This window comes from Monodelphis domestica, chromosome 2 (genome assembly GCF_027887165.1).
Source record: "Monodelphis domestica isolate mMonDom1 chromosome 2, mMonDom1.pri, whole genome shotgun sequence".
Classification (NCBI taxonomy): domain Eukaryota; kingdom Metazoa; phylum Chordata; class Mammalia; order Didelphimorphia; family Didelphidae; genus Monodelphis; species Monodelphis domestica.
The window spans coordinates 183,410,973-183,438,316 of NC_077228.1; the positions used below are offsets into that span (position 1 = coordinate 183,410,973).

Below are 27,344 nucleotides of genomic sequence, written 5' to 3' on the forward strand. Positions count from 1 at the left end.
GGCCATAAAGATGACTTTTTGAATGCTCATTTTTGCAATACGTTCCCGGCCCACTTTCCACCTGTTGCATTCCTAGGAACCCTGGGATGGGAAGCATCACTCTGAGAAATGGTCCTCCCAGAATTCTAGTGAAGTTCAAACCTGCAGTTCCCTCTTCTTACCACCAGGTGTCAGCAATACCTCGCTGAAAGAAAAAGATGCCTGCAGGCTGGACCTCCTGTTTTGGAGATGGAGGAAAGATGAAGGGGCCAGAAGGTGGAAAGGAAGAGAAAACAAGTAATAAAGGAGAAGCAGAGGGTTTTTTTTTGGCATCATTTTTAAGGCACATTGGGGAAATTGGAAGTGATTAGAAGCAAAGGCCATTACTAATACTAATTACTAATACATAGAGGAGGCAGTTTTAGTTAGGAACTTGATTTCTAAGCAGGATTTAGAGCCTCCAAGGACCTTAAGGATGAAGAGCAGGGAAGGTGAACTACAGAGGAAATAGTGCCAGATGGAGAGTAAGAGGACCCGAATTCGAGTCCCACCTCCACCACTTACTATCTATTTGTAAGACTTCAGAGAAACCACTTAACTTTTCTCGAGCCCCAGTGATCTTACTTCTAAAATGAAGACGTTGGTATAGATGACCTTTGAGGTCTCGTTTAGCCTCCAAATAAATGCGGTGATCCTACTGACATTATTTCTGATGAGTGGTCATTCATTTGGCTGCTGCTTAAATGTTTCCAAAGATGCAGCACTCACAAAGCAGCTTATTCTATTTTTGAATAGTTCTGATTGCTAGAAAGTTAAGAAAAATCCGACACCCTTTGGCTTTCATGTCATTTTTGTTCAGTCATTTTAGTTTTGTGACCTCATTTGGGGTTTTCTTAGCAAAACTATTTCCCTTTACAACTCATTTTACAGATGAGGAAACCGAGGCAAAAAGGTGAAATGATTTGCCCAGGGCCACACAGCTAGTTGGAGTCTGAGGCTGGGTTTGAACTCAGGTCTTCCTGACCTCAGGCCTGGGGCTCTATCCACTTCATACTTTGGCCCTACTTTCCCTTTTGGAGTTTTCAAGGAATCAATTATTATTGCTTGCCCTGCAATATTTAATGATGACTTTCATGTTTTTATTTCTACAAAATAAAAGATCAGATTTAGAACTAGGAAGGACTTCAGATGCCATCTAGTCTCATCTCACTTCATTAAATTTTTAAGTTGGAACCTAATAATTGTTCACTAAAATGAGCATTTCTCTCTCTCTCTCTCTCTCTCTATATATATATATAAAATAGAAGTGAAAAGGAGAATTGAATATAAACATGAAATTCCAAGTTTCTCTGAAACGTTCCATGTCATTATTTCTCATAAATATGATTAATTAATCAATATGAATAATTAATATGAATAATATTCCACTGTATTAATAAAACATCATTTGTTTAGTTATTACCTAATAGATGATGACCCCCTAAGTTTTCAGTTCTTTTCTACTCTAAAGAGAACTGCTAGAAATATTTTTTGGTCCATATTTTCCTGTTTTGGGCTTATTAGAAATACAAATGGGTCAAAGAGTGTGCATAGTTTATTTAGTACCTTTTATGGCATCATTCCAAATAGCTTTCCAGAATAGATGAATCAATTCGTAGCTACAACCAAGAGTGAATTTATATGCCTGTTTTTCTAAGACTCATTGAACAACTGGCATTTTTTGTCATCTTTAAGGATCTGATGGCTGTGAGATAGATCCTCAGAATTGCTTTAATATTCATTCTGCTAACTATTAGCGATTTGGACCATTTAAAAACATGTATGTTGACATCTTGGATTTCATTCACATCCTTTTACCATTTGTCTATCCCCTATTTTTACAGATCCCCTCACATTACAGATGAAGAAATTGAGGCTCAGGGAGGTTCTGTGATGTGCCCAAGAAAATATAAGTAGAATCAGAAGTGGTATTTGAACACACAAGGTTCTGATTCTGGCATCTAGGTGGCACAGTGGATACAGTGCCAGGCCTGATGTCAGGAAGACTTGAGTTCAAATATGGCTTCATACATTTATTAACTGTGTGACCTTGGGCAAGTCCCTTAACTCTGCTTGCCCTCAGTTTCCTCATCTGTAAAATGAGCTGGAGAAAGAAATGGCAAACCACTCCAGCATTTTAAAAAATATTTTATTTTTTCTCTCCATGTCATGTAAAAACAGTTTCCAACATTTTTCAAAGAATATTGAGTCTGGAATTCTCTCCCTCCCTCCTTTCACCTCCCATCCATCCCCTTTGAGATGGTAAGCAATCGCATATAGATTTTACACGCGCAAGCGTGGAAAACATTCACTCCAGTATTTTTGTCAAGAAAACTCCAAAGGGGAGCATGAAGAGTTGGACACAATTGAAATAACAATTGAATGCCAATAAGTTTTAATTCCAGAGCTAGTATGCTTTCTCCCACACCACAGACTAGGTGGAATGTTCTGCCAGCTGTTAGACCTCTTTCTCACAAGGCTCTTCAGGTCCAAGTTGGACCCCTGGGCCAGAAGAGGAAGCATGGTGCTTTGAACTTGGAGTCTTGAGCCTTGGGTTCAGTAGTCATTTTGGCTTTCCAAGCCTCCGTTTTATTGGTCTCCTAATCCTTGCACTGCCTTTCCTTCCTTTCAGAGGAAAATGAGGAAAGCATTTGGGCAAGTCACTTGATCTCACTGGACTTTAGTGTCCTCATCTGTAAAATGAAGGGGTTGTTCTAGATGTTCTTCTGGTTTTAGATTTATGATTCTGGGTTTCTTTTCCTCTAAAATAATTAGAGAGCCGGGTCTAGAGTTGGGAGGATCTGGATTCAAATGTGACCTCAAAAACTTCCTAGATGTGTGACTCTGGACAAGTCACTTAATCCCATTTACCTAGCTGTTGTCCGTCTGTCTTAAAGTTGTTACTAGCATGAAAGATGAGGGTTTTAAAATAAAATAAAATAATAAAATAAGAGACTCAGACTTGATGACCCTCAAGGTCTTTTCCAGCTCTAAAGCTGCAGTCCTGTTTAGTTGGGAGGTTCAAAAGTGAGAAATTCTCCCCTGCTACATTTTGCCTCTTAGACCCATGGCCCCACAGGATTTAGGAGAGATTTCTGGAATGGGGCAACCTTCTCAGGTCTCCAAATGGGTTCATCTTTGCCTGATTTTTTCAGTGGATTTGTTCTTGTTGTTGTTCATTTGTTTCAGGCATGTTAGACTCTTTACAACCCCATTTGGGGTTTTCTTGGCAAACATACTGGAATGTCTTCCTGTGCCCACTGTGCCACTGTGGTGCCAGGTGGTAAATACTGCTGGATAGATAGTAATGCTATCTATTAAATTTCCATGGCATTTTTAGGTTCAGTCAAGCACCCTCCTTGCAATAATTCTGTGAGATAGGTAGTTTCTATATTATGATATTCATTTTATAGTTGGGGTACAGTGTATGGTACAAGAAAGAGAGCTGGCTCCTGAGTCAGAAGACCTGGGTTCAATTCCCATTCCTGACACTACTTGTGTGACCTTGGGCAAGTCATACAACTCTTTTGGATTTGTTTTCTCATTTGCAAAATGTAAAAGTTTTTAATGGACGGGCCTGACTTAACCCGAATCCCTGTTAGTCTAGGTTCTGTTCTGGCACAGAATGAGATGCTCACGGGCCATTTAATACTTGACAAAAGGATGTTTACTTAGCCATCAAATGGAAAGGCTACTTGACAAGGATATTATAGCACTTAGCTCAGGTTAAGTCAACCAGTCAGGGTGTGATGACTTTCTTGGTCCCGGGATACCCACTGAGTCTGAAATGCTTCAATTCTACATGGGTGGGCCTTTTTATGTCACATCAACAGGGCCAGAGGCCAACAGGAAAACACAACGTGAGCCTCGGCCCCTGGGCCAGCCACAGCTTTCTTCTTCCCTCTCAGGGAAAGAATTTGTCTTTCGTGGAGGAGGAGGGGGCCTGGGAGAGAGAGAGGGATTCTATCAGGGGGCTGCACTGGCTGACCTCTGAGGTTCTTATGACTTGCTGGGAATTTGAGCCCAGGTCTGCTGATGCCCCAGTCTTTTCTACCACACCTCTACTGCCTTTTTTTTTTGCTATTAAGTGTTTTCAGTTGTGTCTGACTCTTCATGACCCCATTTGGGGTTTTCTTGGCAAAGGTACTGAATTGGTTTGCCATTTCCTTCTCCAGTTCATTTTGCAGATGAGGAAACGGAGGCCAACATTCAGTCCAGGGTCACACAGCTACCTGCCTCTGCCACCCAGCCTAGCCTTGCCTTTCTAGCATTACCCTCAGCCTTGGTTCTAAGACACCTTTTCTCATTCTCTTGCAGATGCCAACAAGTGCTTTTTGAGGAAACACCCCCATTACACTTAAGCGGTCTACCTGTCCTTCTGCACTTCTTTCCTGACCCTGGGAATGGCTTCCTCCAGGGCTGGGGGATCTGGGGCCATCTTTATGAAGACACCCGTGGCCAAGGTTGCTCAAGGGATGGATGACCGATTTGTTTGCTTTTTGATTTTGCCCACCCGTCCAGATCCTGCATGTTAGGGACCGGAAGCACAAGTGCCCACAGAGGCTTCCTGCTAGGCTTAGAGGTGAGGCAGAGGAGGAGATCTTACTTCTCATCTGCAAAGGCACAGATGCCAGGCTAGGAGCTGCCATGAGGCCTCCGGGCTTACGGATTTGGGTGAAGCTTACCACTTGTGCCCGCTAATATTGTGATTGCTTCAGTTCCACGCTACCAGCTTTCCCTGCCTCCCGGCCCTCCCCTCCATCATCATAAATAAATGCTGGCATTCACTCTGTTTCTGTAATGTTCTGATTCCTTTGACAACCAGACAGGCTAGTGGAAGAGAAAACCCAGGGATAAGTCAATAACAGGGGCCAGGCCTGGGTCAAAGGGGCATCCTGGGGGACCATGTCCAGCAAAGGGATAATTGGGGAATGGGTGGAACTCAACTCACAAACATTTATTGAGGACCTATCATGTGTAAATTTCTGGGATAGAGCCTGGGAATGCAGAGACAAAACAAAACAAGTCCTGCCTTTAAGTAGCTTAGATTCTATTGGGTGGATATAACAGGCAGAGAGAGGATAATAATAATAATAATAATAATAATAATAATAATAATAATAATAATAATAACATTCATATAGTAGTGCTTACTATGTGCCAGGCACTGAAATAAAGCACTTAATCTCATTTGATCTTCATAACAAATCTGGGAGGTGGGTGCTATTATTGCCCCTACTTTACAGATAAGGAAACTGAGGCAGAAAGGGAAAGTGACTTGCTCAGGATCACACAGCTTGTAAGTATCTGAGACTAGATTTGAAATAAGATCTTCTTGATGGCAGGCGTGGCGCTCTGTCCAGTGTCCCCTGCCTCCTCTTGCCATTGACTATCCCCAATGACAAATCCTATCTACCGACTTCTCAGAAATCCTGCTTACTAATTCCTAATATAGCGACCCTGAACTGACCCACTTATATACTGAACTCTCACAGATGGCTTCTTCTCATTGACTTTCCTATAGGTTGACCTTACCCAACCAGTGACCTGTCCGAAGTGCAGTAGAGTTCAGCCATTCTCCCCAACGCTGCTGGGCTGACATAATTTTAATCCACATTTTGAGGGGTGACGTGAGCTCCTCTGAACTTCATTCAATGTATCAAGCTTTATTTAAACTCCAAGCCCTGTGTTAAGTTATGAGTTCCAAGACAAAACAATGAAAATTCTTGTCCTCAAAGTGTTTATAATCTTCTCTCTCCATTCCTTGGGAATGCAGAGAAAGCTCCAGCCAACTGCTATCTTTATTTCTGGATGGAAGCTCTCTTTCTGTTTTTTTATGTCCTTTCCTGCCCTGGTGAACTGTCTGGCAGAGTTTCCAGCAAATTGTCTGTAAGAAAATGAATGAACTCTACTTACTCCTCTTTGCAGAGTATGAACTTTAAAAGTATTCATTTTTATTATCAGTAGAATTTTATTATTATTATTATTATTTAAACCCTTACCTTCCATCTTGGAGTCAATACTGTGTATTGGCTCCAAGGCAGAAGAGTGGTAAGGGCTGGGCAATGGGGGTCAAGTGACTTGCGCAGGGTCACACAGCTGGGAAGTGTCTGAGACTAGATTTGAACCTAGGACCTCCCGTCTCTAGGCCTGGCTCAATCCACTGAGCTACCCAGCTGTCCCTGAATTTTATTATTATTAATAGAATTTACCCACAAGAATCCCAGCCACTTTTCACCCTCCCACAAAAGAATCTCTTCCAAGAGACAGATATGTTCATATAAATGATGTCTTTCATATTTCCACCTTTCAGTTCACTCTTTGGAGGTAACATGTACAAATTTATTCTTTTTATTTTTAAAGATATTTTATTTTACCAATTAGATGTAATAATAAAATTTCACCAGGTTTTCTGAAGTCATAAGATCCAAATTGTCTGCATCCCTCAGTTCTCTTCCCTCTCCTGGAGTTGACAAGCAGTTCAGTCTGAGTTATACATGTGCAATCATGTAAAACATTCATCTTTATAAGTGAATAATATTATAAAACCCAAACCTCAAAACATATACCCAAACAAACAAGTGATAATTCATATGCTTCCATTTGCAGCCTTACTCCAATAGCTCTTTCTCTGGAGGTGGATAGCATTCTTTGTCCCAAGGCCCTCAGAATTATTCTAGATCATTATATGGCTGTTAGTAGCAAAGTCTATCACATTTGATCATTCCACTATATTGCAGTTACTGTGTTTTCCAGGTTCTGTTTATTTCACTCTGCATCAGTTTCGTGTAGGTCTTCCCAGCTCTTTCTGAAATCATCCTGTTGATCATTCCTTATAGCACAATAGTATTCCATCACCATCATGTACCACAATTTGTTCAGTCATTCCCCAATTGATGGACATCCCTCCAATTTCCAATTCTTTGCCACCATAAAAAGAGCACCTAGAAATATTTTTGTCCAAAATATTTCCCCCATTTTTTATATTATGATTTTTAATCATTATTCTTCCAAAGAATCTCTCCAATTACTCTCAAGGAAAAATCTTGATAAGATCTGATAGATTAGATCTCTCTCTTTTCTTTCTTTCTTTTTTTTTTTAAAACCCTTACCTTCCATCTTGGAGTCAATACTGTGTATTGGCTCCAAGGCAGAAGAATGGTAAGGGCTAGGCAATGGGGGTCAAGTGACTTGCCCAGGGTCACACAGCTGGGAAGTGTCTGAGGCCAGATTTGAACCTAGGACCTCCCATCTCTAGGCCTGGTTCTCAATCCACTGAGCTACCCAGCTGCCCCCCTCTCTCTTTTCTAAGTATAACTCTGTGACCTTAGAATTCAAGATAACTCTAAAGCTAGAAGGAATTTTTGTTGCTATTCAGTTTTTTTTCAATCACCTCTAACTTTTTGGGACCCCATTGTGGGGTTTTCTTGCCAAATATACTGGAGTGGTTTGCCATTTCCTTCTCCAGCTCATCTGACAGATGAGAAAACTGAGGCAAACAGGGTAAAGTGACTTGCCCAGGATCACATAGGTAGTAAACGTTTGAGGCTGGATTTGAACTCAGGAAGATGAGTCTTTCTGATTCTTGGCTGGTACTTTATCTATTCTGGATAGGACTATTTAGACTATTCTCCAGTTATTTTTTTATTTTAAAAAATCCTTATCTCCTGCCTTAGAATTGATTCTAAATATAGATTCTAAGATAGAAGAGGGGTAAGGGCTAGGCACTTGGGGTTAAATGACTTGCTTAGGGTCATACAGGTAGGAAGTGTCTGAAGTCCTATTTGAACCCAGGTTCTCCCTTCTTCAGGCTTGGCTCTCTATCTGCTGAGCCACCTAGCTTCCCCCTCTCTCTAGGCATTGATGATTTAACAGAGTCTTCCAGATATTAAGTTGCTTCCCCAAGGACAAAGGGACCTGGTATTCTGACTTCCAATCTAGCATCTTCTCCCCTTCCATACTTCTACAGCACGTCTTCTCTAGTCCTAAAGTTAACTGTGGAAAAGTCTTTCCAGTCCCTGAAGGGGAGGAAGAAAAGGAGGAACCGTTCTGACCCCCTTTCCTCACCGCATCCTCGACGTCTCAGAGTAAGACGTGAGGAGGAGAGCCAGGATAGGCTTTGAGAGTTACGGTCCACTTGCCCCAAGACGCTTTCCAAGATTCCATCTTCAGTCCTCTTTTTCTGGCCGAAGGAGCGGGGTCCACCCACCTTGGGACTCCAGCTGGCTCTGCTAGCCTAGCTCAGGTGGGTTCCTCCCATTCAGATTGGTCCTTCTCCAACCACAGGATGTCACAGATGAATTCCATTTCATTGTACAAGCACAGCTTAGGGAGCAGAGTGGACGAGGCACTGTGCCTGCCTGCCACTGAGCCTACAAAGACAAAAACCAAGTCTTGGTCCTTAAGGAGATGACATTTTTCTGGGGGGAGGAAGGGGGAGGAATTTGCTCTACGACGGACGTCTACACAGGTAGCCAGACCTTCTTGTAAATGTCCAAGGAATAATCTCACTTGTTATTGTGAGAGGGACAGCTTCCCGGGATCTGGTTCTCTGGAAGCTTGCAGGAAGGGCGACACACATATAGGTAGAGGACAAAGGAGAAGGAGGAGAGGGAGAGGAGGAATAACTTCCCAGAGCTGGTGACAGCTGAGCTAAGCCTTGAAGGAAGACGTTGGCATTCTGAGGTGAGATTGAGGGGAGCATCCATTCTTGTCATGGAGGTTGAAGTGTAGAAAATCACAGATGTGGGGGAAGCTGGGTGGCACAGTGGACAGAGAGGCAGAACTAGAAACCAGAGGTCCTGGGTTCAAATGTGACCTTAGATACTGACTAACTGTATGACCCTGGAAAAGTCACTTAACCCCAATTGACTAGCCTTTAACACTCTTCTGCCTTAAAACCAATACTTAGTGTTGATTCTAAGATGGAAGGTAAGTGTTTAAAAGAAAACAGAAAAAAAGAAAGTCATGGAGGTGGAAGATAGTGTTAATTTTGGGGAGTAGCTAGTTTTGCAGTTTGTCTGGAGCAGAGAGTTTGTGAATACCAAAATGAATATGTGTGTATGCATGTGTGTGTTTTTGAGAACTTCATAGTTTGTAGCAGACTGCAGGACAGAGAATTAGAAGGAAACCTTGAGCCCACACCCATTTTACAGATGAAGAAACTAGATCCCAGAGAGTGGAAGTAATTTACTCAAGGTCATATACAGTTATAATAATAATAATAATAAATTCATTACGTGCCAGGCACTGTGCTAGGTGCTTTACTAATATGATCTCATTTGATCCTTACAACAACCCTAGAAGGTAGGTTTTGTCAACATAGAAATCTGGGGATTTCTAGATTTCCTTGTTGACAGTTTTTAACAGTTGAAGAAACTGAGGCAGACAGCAGGTAAGGGACTTGTCCAGGGTCACCCAGCTAGTAAGTGTCTGAGCTAGATTTGAGCTTAGATCTTCTTGATTCTGGATTGGTATTCTATGAACATCACTACCTTGCTGCCTCCAATATCATTATTATTGTTGGCACCATCATTATTACAAGTAATGATAATTATAATAACTGACATTTATATCACACTTTGACTTTGCAAAGCACTTTATATAATATTCTAAATTGTTGTTCAGTTGTTTCCATCATGTCCGACTCTTCATGGCTCCATCTGGGGTTTTCTTGGCAAAGGGACTGAAGTAGCTTGCTCTTTTCTGCTCCAGCTCATTTTACAGATGAAGAAAAGGGGGGCAAATGGGGTTAAGTGACTTGCCCAGGGTCACACAGCTACTGTATGAGGCCAGATTTGAACTCAGATCTTCCTTATTCTAGTATCCACATTCTATCCTCTGTTCTCCTACCCAAACTCACATTTCCTCACTCTAAATCTGTCACTTTTCCTACTCTATCAGGGTTGCTGTCCTTTGGCAAATCTGTCACACCATAGGAGAACAAGGAATATTTCTCCCTGAATCACTGAGCAAGCAACCATAAAACCACCCAGACTCCCATCTCTTTGTGCCCTTATCTCAGCTAGCAGCCAGGGAGGAGAGATTCTCATAAACCAATTCACATTAAGGGGATAGTGACCAATAATTTTTTAGTGTGCTCTACTGCAGATCATAGGAAGGGCTGCCAACTGGCCAGCGTTGGATTGACTTTGCTAGCATTTTATTACAGAAGATGGTTGCTTCTCTTTTGTTGTTTTATTGATGCCTTTTATTTTTGAATCAGTTATTTCCTGCTGTAATCTCCCCGCCTCCTGTATTCTTTGTAAACTAGAAAACCCTCTCTTGTAACTTTTGCCCTTGATTCTATTCCTGTGTTTTCCAGCTAATTGCCCCACAATCACATCCTTTCTCTTGCTGTACTTCAATTTCTCCTTTTCTACTGGCTCCTTTTCTCCTGCTTATAAATATATCCAAGGCTCTCCTACCTTAAAAAAATCTTCACTTGATTCTCTGATTCCCCTCAAGCTGCTGTGATATCTCTCTCCCCTTCACAGCCAAGCTTCTAGAAAAAGGGTCCATCTTCCCTTGTTGCTTCCGTTTCCTTTCTTCCTACTAACCTCTCAGCTTCTAGCAACATCACTGCTCTCTCCCAGGTTACCCGTGCCCATTTTCCTCCCCTATGCCAACCCTTCTCTTCCTTCTTTTCGCAGAGTGCAGGCTCCTTCTGCCTTTAGAAGCTTCTTTTTCTTCCTAAAAACATTTTGGCTAAAAGCCAATTTTTGTGACAGTGTAAGCTGTCTCTCCCATTTGCTCAACTTGGCCCCAGCACACTTCTCCTAGATGAAAGATTGTGTAGGATGAGAGTGGGCAGGGCTGTGCATACCTTGGACGTAGACTCTGATGATGAGCCAATCTGCCAAAAAGGTTTTAATCTTCTCCCTTATTATAGATGTACATCCAGGGGTTCCCTTGTGAAAGCTGATTGTTAAATTTTCAGTGTAAACATCTGTTTAGTTGTTTCAGTCATGCTTAATTCTTCCTGACCCCATTTGGGGTTTTCCTGCAAAGATAAATAGAATAGTTTGTCCTTTCCTTCTTCAACACATTTTACAGATGAGAAACAGAGGCAAAAAGGGTTAAGTGACTTGCTCAGGTTCACACAGATAGGAAGTGTTTGAGGTCAGATTTAAATCTTGGTCTCCCTGACTCCAGAACTGGCCCTCCCACCCCAGAAATCAGCAGTTATTACAAATCAGGACTTGATTGATTGTTTTGTTGATTGTTTAGACCTAAGAAAATATTGATAACAGAAATTCATCTTAAAAGTGTGCGTACATATGTTTTCAGGTTAATGTTTAAGACAATCAGAAGAATGAGTGAAGGATCTGGAAAGGAAAGCAGGACTTTCTAATTCCTTATTACTCCTAGAAGTAACGTAAATCCCTGTTTACTGCTCTGTCTCTTGCCATTATCTTCATTTCTTTTCCACTGGAACCTGGATCTCTGCTCCAAATAGATGAGCTCTTGTCTTCTTTTGCCAGGGCCCAGACCTCCACATCAATTCCAAATCTTTTTTACACCTCCCCCTATTTTCTAGCATCTCATTAAGGATGCTCTTCTCTATTAGGGTAAGCTCCTCTAGGGCAGGGATTGAGTTGTTTGCTTATATTTGTATCTCCAGGGCTTAGCAAAGTGCCGGGTACATAGCAAGTAAGCATTTAAGAAATACATTGCCTGTATGTGTCTGTCTATTTATCAATCTTTCTATCATGCATGCATGCATCTAAATTCATCATTCATGTACATATATGAATTATGTATCTTCTATTTATCTACATACATGTAGCTACTATGTATTCAATCATCTATTGTATGTATATCTCTATTTATCTTACACATACATATACGTGTTTATCTGTCATGTAGGTATATATGTATTTTTCTTCTAACTAGTCATAATCTATCTACCTGTCATTTATCTTTCACATATGTATGGATCTGTCTATTCATCCTGTACATAAATGTATGTATCTCTCCATCATATATATATCTTCTACCCATCCATCCATCCGCCATATATATGCATCTACTATCTATCCATCCATCATCAATCTAGCTACCTGCCTATCATCAATTTATCCAACTATAATGTATGCATCTATCTATTCATCATGAATGTATATATGTATATAGCTGTCCATCACACGTTCATGCATATGTATCGATCTTCTTTCCATCTATCCATCTTATATAGGTATCTATCTTCTATTTATTTACCTATCATCTTTTTCTCTTTTTTTTAGCTCTCTCTTTCCTTTCTTTCCTCCCATCCATCCCTTCCTCCTTGCTTTCCTCCTTCCCCTCCTCTCTTGTGTCCTCTCTCTCTCTCTCTCTCTCTCTCTCTCTCTCTCTCTCTCTCTCTCTCTGTGTCTCTCTGTCTCTGTCTTTCTCCCCCCATTATTCTTCATTCAGTCATGTGTGACTCTTTGTGACCCCATGGACCATACTGTCCATGGGATTTTCTTGGCAAAGATACTGAAGTGGTTTACCATTTTCTTTTCTAGTGGATTAAAGCAAGCAAAAGTTAAATGTCTTGCCCAGGGCCATGTAGCTAGTAAGTGTCTGAGGTCAGATTTGATTTCTATCAAATAAAACACTCTATCCACTAAACCTGCTTGCCTCAGTTTCCTCATCTGTAAAATGAACTGGAAAAGAAAATGGGAAACTTCTCCAGTATCTCTGCCCAAAAAAAACCCCAAATAAGGTTTCACAAAGACTTGGACATGAATGAAAAATGAGCAAACATACATTGTTAAAAAGATATCAGCACTTGAAAAGGTAGGATCATCTTTTGTCCTCTATTTCTACTCATAATTTCTCTGATTTCTTGGGCAAAAGTTCCCCATTCTCCAATCTCTGTTGAATCCTCCTAGCAGAATGTAAGCTCCTTGAGGGCAGAGACTATCATACTCTTATGTGTATTTATCTTTAGCAACTAACCCACAATGCTTGGCAGAAAATAGATGCTCAATAAATATTTGTCTATTGATTAGAGCTTTTTTTTTTTTTTGGTTTGGACCTATGTTCCACTGGTGTAGGGATGATTAAGAAAAGAAAAAGGGGAAATGGGTTCAAATCAAGAACACATGTGAAACCCATAGGAATCGCGTGTCGGCTATGGGGGGGAGGAAAAGAAAATGATCTTTGTCTCCAATGAATAATGTTTTGAAATGACCAAATAAAATATTGTTTAAAAAAAAGAAAAAAGAAAAGAAAAAGGAATGAGGAAACTATCAATACTATTCAACAAATTGTTCAAAGACAAAACCAAAAATGTTCTTCCTCTCAAAGAATTTACATTTTCTCAGAGAGAAACAACATGTATGCAGATTAAGCAAAGACAAACGATATACAAATGGAAAACAAAGCAATATGGAAGTTGGTGGAGAGCTGTAATAACTGGCATGACCAGGAAAAATCTCACAGAAGAGATAGCCTATGAAAGGAACCTTGAGGGAAGTTACAGGTTCTAAGAGGAGGAGGGATGTGTGTGTACTAGGCATGGGGGACAGCCTAGACAAAGACACGGAAGCAGAAGACAGAGTCTTATATGTGAGGAATATCAAGGTGACAAGTTTTTTCTCTTCAGTAATGTTTTTTTTTTTACCCAATTACATGTAAAAGCAATTTTTGGTATTTGTTTTCTAATATTTTGGGTTCCAAATTCTTTCCCTCTCTCCCTTCTCTCCTTTACTTCCTGAGACAGTAAGCAATTTGATATTGGTTTTATGTGTGATCATAGAAAATAGTCTCCATATTCCTCATTTGTAGAAGAAGACACATAAAAAACCCACGAAGAAAAGAAAGTGAAAACCCGTATGCTTCAGTCTGCATTCAGACTCCATTAATTCTTTCTTTGGAGGTAGTTGGCATTTTTCATCTTGAGTCCTTTGAGATTCTCTTGGATCACTGTATTGCTGAGATGACCTAAATCATTTACAGTCGATCATTATATGATATTGTTGCTGCATACAGTGTTCTCCACGTTCTGCTCCCTTCACCCTGATCCAGTTCATGTAAATCTTTCCAAGTTTTTCTAAAATTGCCAAGGAGGCAACTTTGGTTGGACCATGAAGTGTGCTATGTCACTGGAATGAAGCTTGGTCCAGTGAATAAAACGACATTGGATGGGGAGTCCTAAGATTGTGGGTCTGGGCTGCCAAGGATCTTGGAGACAGTATGGTACAACTACCTCATGCTGTCATTGAGGAAATTGAGTTCAGAAAGGGGAAGCCATTTATGTAGGTCACATGACACCCACGTGACGAAGCCGGGACCATAGCCCAGTATTTAGGAGTGGAAGGAACTTTAGAGACCACTGAGTCCAACCCACTCAATTTCTAAATGGCAAAACTGAAGCCCAAAGTAATTGTATCCAAGGACACATAGATAGTATATAACACTCAAACCCAGGCCATCTGATTCCAAATCAAACACTGTTTCCAATCTATTGGGAATCAGGAGAGCTGACCTCACCCTAGGTAGTTATGCCGCCAACTGTGTTGACTGTGTGAGCTCAGTTTCCCTTGGGGTAAAATGAAGGTGTTGGACTTTTATTATTAACTAGAAGACAGTAGCTCTTGTGAGAGACACCACCTGGTGGTAGCTGCAGGTACTTTCCCTTTTCTTAGAGCGCAGATTCTTTTCATGAGCTCAGGGTCTGTCTGCCTCCTCTACCTGTAGAGGTGGGCATTATTAATGAGAGGTAGTAAGAATGCTAGTTTTTCTGGTATGAAGATGGGGATTTGAGGCTCAGTCCTGACTCTGACCAGGGAGGCAATCCTGGGCAATCGCTATTTCTCTGGGTCTCAGTTTTCTCATTTATAATATGGGAACACAGCAGCTAGCATAGAATTGTTGTCAGGAAAGTACAATTTAAACCTTGAAGTAGCCAGGTGGCATGGTGGATAGAGTGCTGTATCTGGAGTCAGGAAGACTTGAATTCAAATCCAGCCTCACACACTTACTAACTGTGTGACTCTAAATGAGTCACTTTGCTTCTATAGGGCTGTCTCCTCTTCCATAAAATGAAGGGACTAGATTCCATAGCACCCAAGGTTCCTTCCAGCTCTGAATGTACTACAACCTCTGATCTTTATCTCTCTATGAAGACAGAAGTCTTGCTTTCTTAGTCTCTTTCACCCCTCTTCTCCTTTTTTAGTTCCTTTTTAGAATGGAAGCTCCTGGAGAATAGGGAGCATCTTTTTTATTTTAGTATCCTCAGTTCCTAGCATAGTTGCCTGGAACGTAGTATTTAATAAATGGTTGTCTTTCTTTCTCTCTCCCTTTCTCTGTCTCTCTCTCTTTCTCTGTCTCTCTGTCTCTCTTCTCTCTCCCCCCCTCTCCCTTTATCTCTCTCTCCCTCCTCTCTCTCTTTCCCTTTCTCTCTCTTTTCTTCCCTCCCTCTCTCTCCTCTCCCTCCCTTTCTCTCCTCCCCCTCCCTTTCTCTCTTTCTCTGTTTCTCTCTCCTTCCCTCACTCTCCCTCCTTCCCTCCCTCCCTTTCTCTCTCCCTTTCTCTCTTTCTCTTCTTCCCTCACTCTCTTTTTCCCTCCCCTCCCTCCCTCTCTCCCTTTCTCTCTCTCTCCTCTCTCTCCCCCTCTCTCTCCCTTTATCTCTCTCTTTCTCTTTCCCTCCCTCCTTCTCTCTTTCTCTCTCATTACCTTTCTCTCTCTTTCCTTCCCTCCCTCCCTCTCCTTCCCCTCCTTTTCTCTATTTCTCTGTTTCTCTCTCTCCTTCCCTCACACTCTCTCCTTCCCTCTCTCCCTCCCTTTCTCTCTCCCTTTCTCTCTTTCTTTCTCTCTTCTTCCCTCCCTCTCTCTCCTTTCCCCCTCCCTCCCCTCTCCCTTTCTCTCTCTCTCTCTCTCTCTCTCTCTCTCTCTCTCTCTCTCTCTCTCTCTCTCTCTCTCTCTCTCTCTCTCTCTCTCTCTCTCTCTCTCTCTCTCTCTCTCTCTCTCTCTCTCTCTCTCTCTCTGTCTCTGTCTCTGTCTCTCTCTCTCTCTCTGTCTCTCTCTCTCTCTCTCTCTGTCTCTCTCTCTCTCTCTCTCTCTCTCTCTCTCTCTCTCTCTCTCTCTCTTTCTCTCCTCTCCCTCTTTCCTTCCTTTCCCCCTTCTTTCTATGTATGTATGTATACAGGTATGTATGTATGGGTCTGTCTAATCTACCTAACCTACATTTGCCCACTTAAGGTCAAGTAGAGAGCCTGTAAATGATCTGGATTACCACTAGGTGTCACTGTGCCTGCACAAATGACCACCGCCTCATTATGATTGGGTCTGAGTGACACTTTTGACAGTTTGTAGCATTCCTGGGGGGAGGGGGGTCCCCTCCCTCTGCCCTTTAATTACTACATCTCTCCTTAGCAGAGAAGGGGAGCCCAGACAACTAAAATAACAAGCCAATGTTCTTTGCGAGGAAATGCAGGAGGTGGTTAAACCGTCTTCTCCCTTCCCGGTCTTGGGCGGCATCAATCAGGATCCAATTGTGGTTTCCTCCTCTCTGGTTATCGTGGTGCCACGCGGTGGGCCACGGAAAATAAAATCTGCTGAATTATTTCTTTTCTATTTTCTGTCTCACCGAGGAGGAGGGTGTTAATGTAGTCTGGCAGTTGCTTGAAACTGAGATGGATAGCAATGGGGTGTGTTAACAAACAAGGGCAGGAAATAGAGTGTCATATTTTCTGAAGGGTGAAACTCTCCCCAGGAGACAGATTGTCAGGGTCCTGCCAAGGAGTCAATTGGGGAAAAAGCACCAAAAAAAAAATCCCAAACCCAACTTCATACTGGATCCTTTTTGTCCCCCAATGCCTCTTGGGAGAGACCCATCTGTAGCTCTACCTACTCTGCAGTTAACAGACAGATAAGTGGGTGTGGTATGAAGGTATTTATCCCCCCCTTCCAAATATCATTTTGAATGCCGATGTTTGAAGTGACAACCATATTACCAGATTCCCAGGTAGATTGAACCACTAAGAGTGAAATCTACCACTTGAGAACATCCCGGCTAGCTTGGAAAATTGTCTTCTGTCATTGGCCAACATGTTAATGTGGCAGAATCAATCACAAGTTCCCAAGATTTAAGGATAATAAAAACAGCTGACATTTATATAGCACTTTCAGGCTTGCAAATGATGTGTGGTAGAAAGAATGCTGGATTTGGAGTCATCAGACCTGGCCTGGAATCCTACCTCAGCTACTTAATAAACTGTGTAACCTTGGGTAGAGCAAAGACCTTGGCAAGGACAAAAGACAGAAATTGGGAGGCAATGTTGGAGGGACTGTGCAAGGCGGCAAATATATCGGTTGGAGTTCTGTGGCTGTGAATTGTTCCAATCAGTTTGGGAAGCCATGCTTAAAAAGGATTTAAACATTCGTTCTTCTTGATGTAGAGATCTCTCTGACCCTCAGGGTCTTTGGCTTTAAGATAGGCTGGACTAGATGATTTCTAAGGACCTTTCTACATATAATCTACAGTCCTAATATCTTTGAGCTTCATATATTTCCTGTGAGTTTTCAGTATAGTTTTTGGTCTGAATTGTGATTTCTTTTGTAGAGTGATATTCCAGAGAGGAAACTCCCTTTACCTATACAGAGAGGCAACTATTCTTTAACTTACAGTCTGAGACAGTTTTTGGATGAAGAAATCAAAGCTATATATAGCTATATGAAAAAGTGTGCTGAACCATTATCAATTAGAGAAATGCAAATCAAAACAACTCCAAGATATTATCTCAGACTTTTCAGATTGGCTAAAATGGCAAGATGACAAATATTGGAGGGGATGTGGAAAAACGGGGACACTAATACACTGTTGGTGGAATTTTGAACTTATCCAACCATTTTATTTTTTTACTTTTTAAATATTTTTCCATGGTTCCATGATTCATATTGTCTCTCACCCCTTTTTCCTCCCTGCTCTTGGAGCTGACAAGCAATTGCACCAGATTATACATGTATTATCTCTTGATAGCTATTTCCATATTATTCATTTTTGTAATAGCATAATCTTTGAAAACCAAAACCCCAAATCCTATATCTCTACAATCAAGTGATAAATCATATGCTTTTTTTCTGTGTTTCTATTCCCACAGTTCTTTCCCTGCATGTGGATAGCATTCTTTCTCATAAGTCTCTCAGGGTTGTCCTGGATCATTGCATTGCTATTAGTAGCAAAATTGATTACATTTGATTGCTCCATAATGTTTCACTTTCTGTGTACAGTGTAAGTATACAAATAAGTACAATGTTCTCTTGGTTCTGCTCATTTCACTCTGCATCAGTTCATGGAGGTCTTTCCATTTTATATAGAAATCCTCCATTTCAATATTCCTTACAGTACAATAATATTGTTCAGCCATTCCCCAATTGAGGGACACCCCTTCATTTTCCATTTTTTGCCATCACAAAGAGCTTGACTATGAAAATTTTTGTTCAATCCTTTTTTATTATCTCTTTGGGTACAAACCTAATAGTGGTATTGCTGGATGGCATGCATTTTTAAAAGTCCTTTGGGCATAATTCCAAATTGTCTTCTAGAATTTTGGAGAGCAATCTGGAATTATGCCCAAAGAATTATAAAACTGTATACCTTTTGACCAAGCAATACCATTCTTAGGTTTATTTCCCAAGGAGATCAGGAAAAAAGGAAAAGAACCTATATGTTCTAAAATTTGTTGTAGCTTTCTTTGTGGAAGGAAAAAAACTGGAAATTGAGGGGACACCTATCAATTGGGAAATGGATAAACAAGTTGTGGAGTATCCTTGATATGGAATACTACTGCTCCCTAAGAAATGATGAGCAAATTAATTTTGGAAAAACATGGAAAGCTCTGCATGAAATTATGAAGAGCAATATGAGTAGAAACAAGAAAACATTATAGACAATAGAAATGTTGTTTGAAGAATGACTTGTGTATGGCTACGTCTGGAGAAAAAACTTATAAAGAGAAACAAGCAAGACATAGTTTTATATAGACATCTATCTTTTTTTTTTTTTTTGCCAAATCATACCTTCTCTAGTGTTGGTAAGGGAGATACCTGGGAATTTTAATGTAACAAATACCAAATAAGTAAATAAATAAAACTTACAATCTGAAAGAGTTGTATGGGGATCACTGAATGGTTAAGTGACTTGAATGAGATCACACAGGCTACAGGGCAGAGGTGGCTTTTGAGCCCAGATCTCCAAGGCTTTCTAAGACTGTTGCTCTAGCCATTATCTAATGAGGTAGGAATTATGGGAAATAGCATGGTACAATGGGAAGAGCATTCATTCGAGTCAGAAGACTAGACAAACACTACCTCTAATACTTACTCTCTTTGTGACCTTGAATTAAGCACACCTTTACTGCCCTTCAGTGTCCTCCTCTATAAAACGAGGATGTTTGATAAGATAATGTCTAAAGTCCCTTCCAAATTTGTAACTATGCTTTTAATTCCAATTTTGCAAGTGAAGAAATTGAGGCTTAGAAGATGTAAAGTAGGTTGCATGTGGTCACATAGCTAGGAAGGATTCAAACCTATGTCTTCCCAACTCCTAGTCTAGTGTTTTATCTTCTTTTCCATATGGTGTCTTAAGACATAGAAAGGATATTTGGAATGAAGCCCTTCATTTGATAGAGGAAGAAACTGAGGCATAGGGAGGGGAAACATCCCATAGGTGACATGTAGAAAGGTCATACTTTCTGTTTTTGTGAAAATTTGCTTTTTGGCAGCCCTATTTCCTTTAAGTTCATCTCGATGACTTTTAAGTTTGGCATATTTGCTGCTACCCTAATCCAGGTAGTCTTGGCCCCACATTATATTATGAGTCTGGGACCCATTCTCTCTCTGTTTTTTGTTATTTTAATGCTTGTTCCCTTGAAAATTATTTATGATCTTTGTTTTTTTTAAAATCATATACATTTCCATCTATGACCTTATCTTCCTATATCTTTTCCTTTATAACAATGAATATAAAGGGGAAAAAGAGTTTCAAACCAGAAACATTTGACAACATATGCCACATTCCCTATCTACTGTTCTAATCTTTTTCCAAAGATCAGGATTAATTATTATAATTATGTTGTATTCAGCTGAATTTTAATTGTTCTTTTCATCTATATTATATGATTATATGTTATAGAATATATTTCTATATTATCTTATATATGATATATTTACATATATAATTAAATCATATACAGAATTTTCCTATTTCTGTTTATTTCACTCTGCATCAATTCATATGTCTTCCCATGCTTCTCTAAATTCTTCCTATTTGGCATTTCATATGGCACAGTAATATTCCATTACATTTGTATACCATAGTTTTTTGAGTCATTTCTCAGTTGATGGGCATCTACTTGGTTTCTAGTTCTTTGTTACCTCAAAAAATGGTGCTATGAATTTGGTATACATGAGTCTGTTCTGTCTTGGACCTCTTTGGGTTAATGCCTATATTCCTAGCCTAAGATGTATTAACATTTTAGTGACCTAGTTTTAGTATAATTTCAAATTGCCTTTCACAATGGTTGAAACAATTCAGTTCCACGAATATTACTATGTTTGCTACTCCAAAATAGACTTCATCTTTGATAATTTATTGTGCATGAATAAACTTCAGGTTAGTTTTAATTTGAATTTTTCTGATTATTAATGATGTGGAATAATCTCTGATTATTGCTAATAGTAATCCTTCATAAATTGTTCAAAACTTTTGATGATATATTAGGAAATGATTATTGACCTAATATATTTGTGTTAATTTCCCACTTATCTTGAATGTCATACCATTATCATAGATATTTGATGTGGAGATTCTCACCCCCTGCCCCATCGCCAGTTTCGTAGGTTGGTTGTTTTTTTTTATTGTAGTTGAACTTATTTGGTTAATGCAAAAGTTTTTCAATTTCAGGTAATCAAAATTGTCTGTTTTTGTTTTTATTATCTCCAGAATTCTTCATTCAGTTAATTTTTCCTCTATCCATAGATTTAAAAGATATCTCCTTCCATTTTCTTCCAATTAAAAAAGTATTTATATTTAGTTAAAATATCCATTTGGAACTTACTGTTTTTTATAATGTAAGATGCTAATCTAAAAGTTTTTTTCCCAATTAATTTTCCAAATAGATCTTGTGCTTCTTTCCTAATTAGCATATACTCGAGTTTATGGAATACTGGACTATCGAAGTTGATTGTTTCTGATTCTTAAGTAGATGGTTATACTGATTTATTTTAATGATTTTTAACAGTAAAACAAGTTTTAAATACTACTCTTTTATGATGTAGCTTGTTAGGATGCCCCTTTTCATTCCTTCTTTTTTCTATTTTATTCTGGATATTCTTGATCTTTTCTTCTTCCAAGTGATTTTTTTGGTTTAACTATGTAAACTAGTCCTTTAATAACTTGATTGGTAATACACTAAATCTGTAAGTTAATTTATGTAAAGCTATAATTTTTATATTATATTGATGTGGTTCAAGTGAATGCTGTTGTTGAGTACTGTCTGATTCTTTGTGACCCTATGTGGAGTTTTTTTGGCAGAGATACTAGAATGGTTTGCCATTTCCTTCTCTGGCTCACTTAAACATGAGGGAACTGAGGCAGTGTTAAACTTGCCCAGGGTCACACAGTATATGTCTAAGGCCATATTTGAACTCAGGAAGATGAGTCTTTCTGACTTCAGGCCTAGCATTCTATCCACTGTGATTTTATTTCTGTAAAGATTGTTTTATAAATGTATGTAAGTCTTGAGTAATATTTTTAGGATAAATTTCAGATATTGTATATATTTTAGTTATTTTAAATTTGATATCTCTGCCATTTCCTCTTAATTTTTCTTATTGTTATGTAAAATGTTGACAAATTAGGGGGTTTGTTTTATATGTTGCTACTTTATCGAAAGTATGAACTATAGTAATATCTTAGCTGGGTCATCTCTAAACATGTATGCCTCTATTTTCCTTCTCTTTGCTAATTACTATAGTTGACATTTCTAGCACTATGCCAATCAATAATGAGGAAAGGGAGCATCTGTGTTTTAATCCTATATTTATTGAGAAAACTTCTAGTGAGTCTCTATAACAAATAATATCTTTAGACATATACATTTGTTTTTAAATATGTATTTTTTTATTCTATTAGAAATAGCTTTTCTGGCTTGGAAGGTGATATTCTGGAAGGCAAAAGATCTGGATTTACAACCCAAAATCACCTACCCAGAAAAACTGAGTATATTTTTCAGGGGGAAAATGGTCATTTAATAAAATAGATGATTTCCAAGCATTTCTGATGAAAAGACCAGACCTAAACATAAAATCTGATGAAAAAACACAATATTCAAGAGAAGCCTGAAGAGGTTAGTAAGAGGTTAGAGAAAATTTAAGGAACCCAATAAGGTAAAACTATTTATATTCCTATGTGGAAAGATGATATTTGTAATTCTTAACATTTTTATCAATATTAGAGTAGTGAGAAGGAGTATACTTATACAGAGAGTATGGAAGTAAGCTGATTAGGATGATATGATATGCAAAAAAATTAAGGAGTGAAAAAGAGAGAAGAGAGAGAAAAGGGAGAGACGGGATGGGATGGGATAAATCATCTCACCTAAAGAGGTGTGAAAAACTATTACAATGGAAGGGAGGATGAGGGTGGTAAGGGGCAATGCTTAAAGCTTTCTCTCATCATAATTCGCTCAAAGAGGAAATAATACCCATACTTATTCGGGTAAAGAATCCTCCCTCAGCCTTTTGAGAAGTAGGATGGGAATAAGACAAGAGGGGGTAGTAGAAGGGAGAGGGAAGTAAGGGATGGTGATTAAAAGTAAAATATTTGTGAGGAGGAATAGACTGAAAGGAGGAGAATGATCAAAAAGAAAAAAATTAGATGGGGAGAAATACACAGTATTCAAAACTAAATATGAAGGAGATGAACTCATCTATAAACAGAAGTGGATAACAGGGTGGCCAAAATTTATGGGATATAGTCAAAGCAGTACTTAGAGGAACATTTATATCTCTAAATGATTATATTAATAGAGAAAACCAGATCAATAAATTCGGCATAAAGCTAAAAATAAACTAAAAAAAGAACAAATTAAAAAAGCCCCAATTAAAGACTAAATTAGAAATTGTGAAAATTAAAAGGAGAAATTAATACAATGAAAGTAAGAGAACCATTGGAACTAAAAAATAAAACTGAAAATTGGTTTTATGAAAAAACAAATAAAATATATAGAACATTGGTTAATTTTATTAAGAAAAGGAAAGAATAAAATAATGTTTCAAAAATGAAAAGGGTGAACTTGTCACCAATGAAAAAAATTAAAGCAATCTTTAGGAATTATGTTGCCTAATTATATGCCAATAAATTTGACAATGTAAGTAAAATGGATGAATATTTACAAAAATATAAATTGCCCAGATGAACAAAAGAGGAAATAAAATATTAAATCCCATATCAGAAAAATAAGTTGAACAAACCATTAATGAATTCTCTAAGGAAAAAAAAAACCAGGAACAGATGGATTCAGAAATGAATTCTATCAAACATTTAAAGAACAGTTAATCCCAATTCTATGTAAATATTTTAGGAAAATAGGCAGAGAAGAAATTCTACTAAATTCTTTTTATGACACAAATATAGTACCATTATTTAAGCCAGAAAGAGCAAAAAATTGAGAAATAAATAGGTCAATTTCATTAATGAATAGAGATGCAAAAATTTTAAATAAAATACTAGCAAGGAGATTATAGCAATATATCACAGGGGGCATCCACTATGTCCAAGTGGGATTTATACCAGGAATGCAGCACTAGTGTAGTATTAGGAAAACTATCAGCATAACTCACCATATCAATAACAAAACTAAGAGAAATCACATGATTATCTCAATAGATGCAGAAAAAGCATTTAACAAAATGAAACACTCATTCCTATTAAAAACATTAGAAAGCATAGGAATAAATCGGTCATTCCTTTAAATAAGTAGTGCCTACTTAAAACCATTAGTAAGTATCATCTCTAATGGGGATATTAGAAGCCTTCCCAATAAGATCAGGGGTCAAGCAAAGATGTCCATTATCAACACTACTATTTAATAGTATACTAGAAATGCTAGCTTTAGCAATGAGAAAATAAAAAGAAATTGAAGGAATTAAAGTAGGCAATGAAGAAACTAAAGTATCACTCTTTGCAGATGATATGCTGATATACTTAGAGAATCCTAGATAATCAACTACAAACTAGTTGAAATAATTAACAACTTTAGCAGAGTTGCAAGATACAAAATAAACACACATTTCTATGAATTACCAATAAGAAATAGCCTTTCTGTGTTGAAGTTGTTCAGGATTTTTAGCATAAATGGTTGTTATATTTTCAAAGGCTTTTTCTGTATCTATACTTGTAGATATGTGGCACAGGTTATTTCTTTTAAAATATTATTATGTTAATTGTTTTTCTAATATTGAATTATCCATGCATATCTGGTACAAATGCAACATGGTCATAATAAGCAATTATTTTTCATATTTTCTGTAATTTTTTGCTAGGATATTTCAAAAAGTTGCATTAGAATTCACTAGTGATATGTTATACTTTATAGATTCTCCTTTCCCTAGTTTAGGTATTAGGATCCTAGTTATTTCATAAAAGTTTAGTAGCATGCTTTCATTTTTGCTTTTTTTGAGAATAATTTATATAGTATAAAAATCAATTGTCCTTTGTGTGTTTAATAGAATTCATCTACAAATTTTTCTGGAGTAGGTTTTATTACCTTCAGAAATTCTATTGTGGCTTGTTCAATTTCATTTCTAGTACATTCTTTAAAAATTTATTTATTTAATTAATTTAGAATATTTTTCCATGGTTACAAGATTCATGTTCTTTCCTTCCCCTCCTCCCTCTCTTCTGTAGCCAATGAGCAATTCCACTGGGTTTTATATGTATCATTGATCAAGACCTATTTCCATATTATTAATATCTGCAAGAGAGTGATCATTTATAATCTACACTTCCAATCCTATCCCCATTGAACCATGTGATCAAGCAAATGTTTTCTTCTGTGTTTCTAATCCTACAATTCTTTCTTTGGATGTAGATAGTGTCCTTTCTCATATTATCCTGGATCATTGCATTGCTGCTAGTAGAGAAGTCCATTACATTCAATTGTGCCACAGTGTATCAGTTTCTGTGTACAATGTTCTCCTGGTTCTGTTCCTCCCATTCTGCATCAATTACTGGAGGTCATTCCAGTTTACATGGATTCCTCCAGTTCATCATTTCTTTCAGCACAATTGTATTCCATATAAAAAAAAAACAACAATAGTATTCCATCGCCATAAGATACCACAATTTGTTCAGCCAATCCCCAATTAATGGACACCCCCTCATTTTCCAATTTTTTGCAACCATGAAAAGCACAGCTACAAATATTTTTGTACATGTATTTTTCCATATTATGTATGTGGGGTTCAAACCCAGCAGTGGTATGGCTGGATCAAAGGGCAGGCAGTCTTTTAAAGCCCACTGGGCATAATTCCATTAATTTAATTTTATGATATTGTATTGTTTGAGCTTTCAATTTCTTACATTTTATTACATTCAGACATTTTATATTTTTATTGGCAATTATCCATTTCCCCAAAATTCTTGTTTTACTAGCATATAATTATGTATGGTAGGTTCTGATAATTCTTGTAATTTCTCCTCTCTTAGAATATAAGCTTGTAGACAGATGCTGTTTCTTTTTTCTTTATTAATATCTTTTATCACCTAAAATAGTGCTTGGCATATAGTAGATACTTAAAAATTCTTGTTGATCAGTTCTTAATGTATTTTACCTTATTCGTTATTTTTATTTTGCTTATTTTATTCTCTCTCATTTTTTGATTAGGATAAGGAAAGATTTGGTAGGCACATACCATCATAAAAAGGAAACATTATATTCTAAAGATAGGAAAAGGATCACAGTTGCTGTAGTAGTTATCCCTGAGTCAGATTTCTGTATTTAGTTAAATCTCTATTGTGTCAGAATCAGTATAAAGAAAGAAGAAAGAATAATAATGATAAAGATGACATAAAATGGAAACAATTTAATCTGGACTATTTTGAAAAGTGACCTGCAATGATAAATAGGAATTAGACATAAAAATGACATTATCCTTGATTATAATCATCTTGGTATTACAAATTTAAAAACTGTAAGTCTTCAAGAATGCAAAATAAAAAGCCCAGAAAGATCCTTAGTCAGCAAATATTTGACTTACTTGCTACATGGAGAAAAATGGTGACTAAGGGCAACACTGATTTAGAATATAAACTCATTTATAAAATCTTATTTAGGAGGTGTATGGTATATGTATTTTTTGACCTTGTAGGTTATGTATGTCCACATGGGTCTGTCTAGATATAGCTTACATTTGCAGAGAAGCATGAGTCTTGAGTCTCCTCCACTCCCCTCCAAGGGAGACTTTGATTCCTGCCAGAGGTAGAGGCAGAAGGTTTGTGCCAGAGGCTAGCCACTCTGCTCTTCTCAGAGAGAGAGAGAGAGGAGTTCCTAGGCTAGAATGATATCAATTTACCCTCTGAATATTATAAGCCTGGAGGAAATAATTTTTTAGTTTTAAGCTATACTTTTGATTGCTCTCTCTTAACAGGGAAGGAGTGCCTCAAGCTATATATCTAAGGTTATGCTCCTTTCCCACTAAATTCCAGTTCCACAAAGACCACATGCAATAATTATATAGCAAATAAGCCCATTTATCCAAATCAATAGCAAACAGAAATTGGAGGTGGGTATACATGTATATTACTCAATGCAGAGAGTGAATGAACTCTCCAAATGGTATCATGATATCTCATCTTGACCAAGATCTCTCCTTGGACTTCTCCCTGAAAATAATCTGGAACTATGTCTTTTTCCTCTCCTCAAAGCTGAAAGACCAAAGACCAAGATCTCTCTTCTTTCAAGCTTTTGCCAACTCTGTCATTCATGCAGATGCTGAGCACTGAGTAATCAGTCTCCACAATGAGGAGAATCTTATGCAAATGGCCATTGAGCCATGGACTACATTCATAAAGAAATATAATGGACATTTATGAGCAGTATTGTCTCATAAAGCAAAGGGAAACAGTGGAGGGTAAACTCAGCTTAAAGAAAATTTGGCAAGAGCTCAAACTTAGCAAAGTCATTCCAAGGTCACTGAAGGTTGAAAATGAAAGGACAACAAATAGAAGAAAAATTTAAAAGACCTCTAGAGGTTATTAGGACAAATTGTTTTAACTATCAAGGATAGTGAAACCAACACATGTAGACCCCAACATTACAGTGCCGGGTGTATTT

General features: G+C 38.2%; 1 protein-coding gene across 3 annotated transcripts in view; it reads left to right on the forward strand.

Moving 5' to 3' along the window:
* C2H17orf67 (chromosome 2 C17orf67 homolog) overlaps positions 1-4,859 on the forward strand; it is a 50,454-nt gene extending 45,595 nt beyond the window's left edge. The window contains exons 4-5 of one of the 3 annotated variants that reach the window (XR_008916333.1): positions 168-276; positions 4,336-4,859. The gene's annotated coding sequence lies outside the window, so the exon portion shown is untranslated. The remainder of the gene's footprint in view (positions 1-167; positions 277-4,335) is intronic. The other 2 variants (XM_007481840.3, XM_003340181.4) reach the window with 2 other exon arrangements.
* Positions 4,860-27,344: the final 22,485 nt, after the last annotated feature.